The 6,033-nt window shown below is 38.4% G+C and overlaps 1 long non-coding RNA gene across 1 annotated transcript; it reads right to left on the bottom strand.

The window, feature by feature from the left end:
- Positions 1-1,536: 1,536 nt before the first annotated feature.
- Positions 1,537-1,861, bottom strand: LOC109192112. Its single transcript, XR_002056053.1, has 2 exons — positions 1,744-1,861; positions 1,537-1,659 (listed from the first exon to the last, which is right to left on the bottom strand). It is a non-coding gene; the product is annotated as an uncharacterized LOC109192112 (long non-coding RNA).
- Between the last annotated feature and the right edge of the window lie 4,172 nt (positions 1,862-6,033).

The following is a 6,033-nucleotide window of genomic DNA, read 5'->3' as shown; positions in this document are numbered from 1 at the left end:
TAATTCTACAACTAGTTTTATCAAACATATATAGCCCCAATCACCTAATTTAAAGTTTTAAGGCTTCCAATTAACCTTTCAGCTAGCCACCTGACAAAGGTTTTGTTGAGTTGAATAGTTTGGATTGATCCCCACGATACACAACTTTTAGAGAAGTAACCCAGCCAAGCTTAAGTTGAGTTTATGTTTAGCCAACCCCAATAAAACTAACCATTAAATCACCTTGGTTAGCGTGAGTGGCCATGCACTCTCATCCCTTAAGAGAGAGGTCGGGAGTTCGAACCCCCTCTCGTATGGAAAAACCAATCTAGCCTGCCCCTTAATTGGGCCAGCTCGGTGCGAACAGGGATTAGTCTAAGTATCAATTGTTATGCTGTGGAACCGTGTCCACCTTGCAAGGTGGACACGGTAATTATAAAGATATATATTCACAATTACATAACTCTATATTCATAATTTTTGAACTTCATATTCACAATTATTGAATCTTTATAATCATAATTACAGTACTATATGTTCATAATTATGTTTACAACTCTATGTTCATAATTATAGAACTATATATTCATAATTTTTGAACTATATATTCATAATTATGAACAGTTTTGGAACAGTTATGTGCAAGGTGGACACGGTTCCACTCACTTCCACAGCATAATTTGCCTCTGGGTATGTTACAGGATTAAAGGCAATCGTTATACCCTACACCACGGCGCACATAGCACTGTGCGCCGCGCGCCTCCCAAAACGACGTCGTTTTGGGGTCGTTTTGGGAGGCGCGGTAGGAAGTTGCTGGGATTATGTGTATTTGTTCACAAAGTTATGTGTATTTGTTCATACAGTTATGTGTATTGGTTCATACAGTTATGTACATTTTTTATACAATTATGTACATTCTTTTTATACAATTATGTACATCCGAATCAGAAAATTTGTGTGTATTATGTTAAGAGTTGCTGTGTATTATGTTAAAAGTTTATGTTTATTATGTATTATGTTAGATTATGTGTATTATCTTTTAAAAAGAGTATGTATATTTTGTTATATAATTATGTACATTCATGTATACAATTATGTGTATTCTAGTATAATATTATGTACATTCTTGAACAGCGGGTTTTTTTTTTAAAGGAAAAATTACTGCCATTCACTGGGCGCGGGAAATTTCAAAAAAAAAAATTAAAAAATTAAAACGACGTCGTTTTGCATCTGGGCGCATAGTGCAACGCGCGCCGTAGTGTAGGATATAAATTGCCGATTAAAGGTGCCTCGTACAGTTAGGGCCTACTCAGGACACCTCGTGGTCTGACAAAAAAAAAAGAAAACTAACAATTATGATGTATGAAAATAAATGCAACCTAAAATTGTTATGACCTATATGAAATCCCTTTGCAAGATTCGATAATTCTTTGAAGGAAATTAACAAGTGAGACCATGCAAAATATTTTGCTTTAACCAAAACTGAAATGTTGAACTTTGTTCAATCAAGTGATAAAAAGTCAGAAAGCAATACCTCTAAGAAATTTTTCATAGTTCTGTAGCTGCAACATAAAACCAGCATTAGGACAAGCCATTGGCCTTTTACTTTTCACAAGTTTCAGCGCTTCAGACATGCTCATACCATGCTTTTTCATCAGATAAGAAACGACAGCTGCCACACTACAATATAAACAAAAGTTTTTCGTTATCTTCATCTCTAACGTATGAAATCACATGAATTCAAGGCAAGGAACAAAAGTTCACCTTCTGGATCTTCCCATATAGCAATGAACCAAAACACCACCTACTCTTTTGCCCTCTTCAATGAATTTAAAGCATTCATCGAAGTACTGTGAAATTTCTACATCTTCTCGGTCCAGCACTGTTCACAAAACAGTAATTGCTACTCACAATCAACTACAAAGCACTCCAATATTCAAAGAACTTGGTTTACTTTTCATTAAATGATTTTCCTACCTGCAGCAATGACCTTGTAGGTAAAATCATTTGGCAACTGTCAAAATATGTGTAATGTTCAAGCTTTTCAATCTAGTTTTATCATTTGCAGCTCCAAGGGAACCCAAATAGAGACCCTATAGAGGTAGAAGAAAGCTCATTTACTAAGGACATCAATAAACCGGAAAGATAAAAAAAAAAAAAAATAAATAAATAATAAAAAGAAAAAGAAAGAAAAAGCTACAATCCGTAGTTAGTACCCCTTCAATCTTGAAAGGAACATTATCCTCCTTAATGATCTTTGTTGCACATAATGCTTGCCGTACAGCTGCAATTTGCTGCTCCATTTGTCTGCCTTTTACCTTTATAATCATATATTGGTGTCAGTTTTATGCTATTGAAGAGAGTGTTGGAGCATTTAAAGGGAAAGGCTTATTTTAGCTTAACCAAGTTGTCCCACATTGATAGTTTAACCTCTCTTTTCCCTCCTTATATACTCCAAGTCATTTGAGATGGTTTGAAGTGTTATGAGAAGGGAAAGGAGGTAAACCATGTGCGGCACTGCTGCTTGTCTAGCTCATCATGATGTGCGGTGGGGTTAATGTTTTCCTATTTTTGATTGCTTTGCTATACTGCGCATCTGTTTCCCGTTCGAAAACATTCACTAGTACAAAAAATATCAATAAAATCAAATAATTCGCGTCCAAAGTTAGAACTTTGGACGCCTAATGTGTAGTGCGGTGGTATTTTTGTAATTAAAATACCACTACATAATTTATTTTTTATTTTTTATGAAATTAAAAAGAATTGGCGTCCAAAGTTGTAGAACTTTGGACGCCTATTATTAAACCGTCCAAATAATAGGCGTCCAAAGTACGGAACTTTGGACGCCCTATTATTAGGGTTAATGTACCCCTTCGTCTTCAGCAATTCATTTTGTCGCGGCACACCAAAACCCTTCGTCTTCAGCAGCCTCCACCGCGCGCTCCCTTCGTCTTCACCTCTCCAAACCACCCTCCACCGCTCCATTGGTGTGTTTTAGTTGATAGAATTGGGGCGTAGTATACATCTTAAATTGATTAATGTTGAAATATATTATTTGGTAGTTATGCTGGGATGTACAGAAAAATATTGGTAGTTTTATAAAAAAAATATTTTTTTTTTAATTTTTTTACTTTACGCGTCCGAAGTTAAGAAACTTTCGACGCGTATAGTTTTTTTAAAATAAATAAACACTATACGCGTCCAAAGTTCACGAACTTTGGACGCGAATTATCATTTTTCGCGTCCAAAGTTCTTCAACTTTGGACGCGAATTATCATTTTTCGCGTCCAAAGTTCTTCAACTTTGGACGCGAATAATCATTTTGCGCGTCCAAAGCTACTTTGGACGCTGATTGTTTATACAATCAGCGTCCCCGACATCTGCGTCCCAGCTACTTTGGACGCGAATTAGCCTTAACTTTGGACGCGAATGACTGTTTCTGTACTAGTGATTACCCTATTTTTGATTTATAGTCCTATTTTTATGGGTAGTGAATGGTTGGCTGTTGCACATGCTTTGCTATATAAATGTGATGTTCAGGTTGTCGCATGTGCCTGCAAGTCTGAAAACAGTACTGCGCATCTGCTTCCAGTTCGAAAACATCACCTTTATACATATCTGCCTGAGAGTCTGTTCAGTTTTGCCGATCGAAAGCATACGACTCAATCCCTGGTCGTGAATGTTTTTAAGGCAGTGTGTTACACACGATACAGAACCGTGTCTTTATCTTTTTCGTTCCAAAGCTTTCATCCACAATGCAGGAAAACCCCAACAGAGAGGTCATCAGTGTGGACACAAATACTGAAAGAACTCAAAGAAGAACAAGAATTGCAATGCTTTGAAAGCATAAGGATAGAATATTATTCAATAATGCTCAATATAAAGTGCCACTAACTTTAAAAGTACCATTTATTACAATTTACAATGCACTACATGATATCATGCACAAATCTTTTTACTTCTTGGATTGTACATAAAGGTCAACTTTGCTTGAGTTTTAAAATGTTAAGCTATTGATTAGTCTCTCACTCCTACAACTTTCAAAGTAAGAGGTATATAATGGGTCCATTTTGATTGTAATCATCTATAAATCAGACAAATGAATTTGAGGAGGTTATGGTGTAAGAATTTTCAGAACATTCTCAATAGCATTATCTTTTCCTAGTCTTTTTCCTTATTTCCTTCTTACTCATCTTCTGCATATCTGCATATCTTCATTTCCTTACATAATTCTACTTGAATCCATTACATATAATACACATTCCAAACACTAATGGGTATGTAATGGTCAGATTAATTATAAAATTGAACCAAATGTCGTCCCAATTGCCCAAACCCCCAAAATTATCCCATTTCCATGTGTGAAATTCAAGAATCCATTTTCTCAATTAATTACAACCGTATGCAGATGCCTAAAAGATGGTTTGGGTTCGATTCAAAATTTAGAATAGAATAAAATATTTATAATAAAAAAAAATCGCAATGGAAGTAAAGATTAGAAAAATCACCTTAATTGAATTATCACAATGATAGGATTACAGAGTATATCGTTGAATAAAACTCTAACTAATCCTAACTAATAGAGAAGCTAAGTCAGCTAATCTAACACCACTAAAACTATGACTATATAATATAAAATAATAATAATAAAATACTAGTCATACTAACACACCCCCTCAAGCACAAGGTTGGAGAGAAGCAACATTGAGCTTGTCCCGTAAAGCAGCAAACCTCGGTGCCGGGAGTGGTTTGGTGAAGATATCTGCTAATTGATCCGTAGTAGACACGTAATTGACGATGAAGTCCCCCGAGGCAACCTTGTCACGAATGAAATGATAGTCAATCTCCACATGCTTAGTGCGAGCATGGAAAACCGGATTAGCACACAGATATGTTGCCCCAAGATTATCGCACCATAGCGTGGAAGGTTGGCCAGAATGCATCCCTAGCTCTCGTAGTAATGACACAACCCAGGTGACCTCAGCGGACACATCAGCTAAGGCCTTGTACTCTGCCTCGGTGGAGGAGCGTGCAACGGTGCGTTTCTTCTTGGATAGCCAAGAAATGAGATTAGTCCCGAGATAGACCGCAAAATCACTGGTGCTCTTTCTATCTATTGGGCAGCCAGCCTAGTCTGAATCGGAAAAGGCATGAATACTGGTTGAAGGCGATGACGTGAGATGCAATCCGTAGTCCAGTATCCCCTTGATGTAGCGTAGCACACGTTTTACAAGAGCCCAATGATCAACTGTCGGTGTGTGCATGAACTGACACAGTCGATTGACTGCGTACGCCAAGTCTGGCCTAGTAATAGTCAAGTACTGCAGGGCCCCAACAATTCGACGATACTGAGTCGGATTCTCGAAATGTTCGTCGGACGGCGTTACTGGCTTGGTGGCTTGCAGTCTACCATCCCCGAATGCCCCAGGAGATCTGTCATATAGCGACGTTGAGACAGGATAAAGCCCTCGCCTGAAGCAATTGTCTCGATTCCCAAGAAGAACCCAGGAGACACCAGATCTCGAATCTTGAACGTAGTGGATAACCGTTGTAGGAGTGTGGCTACCAATTTAGCATCATTGCCCATCATTATTATGTCGTCGACGTAGACTAACAGGAACACTCGGGAGTCCCCCGCAGCATAGTAGAATAAGGATACGTCGGTTTTGGATGATTTGAAACCTGCGGATAGCAGAAAATCATGAAGGCGCTTGAACCAAGCTCATGGAGCTTGTTTCAAGCCATAAAGAGACCGTTGAAAATGACACACATGCCCAGGCGATGTGGGGTCCTCATACCCCGGAGGCTGCTTTATGTAAACGGTTTCTGCTAAGTGCCCGTTTAGGAAGGCATTGTGAACATCTAGCTGCCGGAGAGTCCACCTGTTGGACACAGCTAAAGAAAAAAGCATCCGAACTGTGGTCGGTTTGACCACCGGATTGAATGTGTCAAAAAAGTCTTCTCCTGCTACCTGGTTAAACCCTTTAGCCACTAGCCGGGCTTTGTAACGCTCGACAGAACCATCAGCAGTGCGTTTAGTGCGAAACACCCATT

The sequence above is a fragment of the Ipomoea nil genome, unplaced genomic scaffold (genome assembly GCF_001879475.1).
Source record: "Ipomoea nil cultivar Tokyo-kokei standard unplaced genomic scaffold, Asagao_1.1 scaffold1769, whole genome shotgun sequence".
Taxonomy (NCBI): Eukaryota; Viridiplantae; Streptophyta; class Magnoliopsida; order Solanales; family Convolvulaceae; genus Ipomoea; species Ipomoea nil.
Note: the sequence above shows the minus strand (reverse complement) of the source record. Positions and strands in the feature narration are given on the sequence as shown.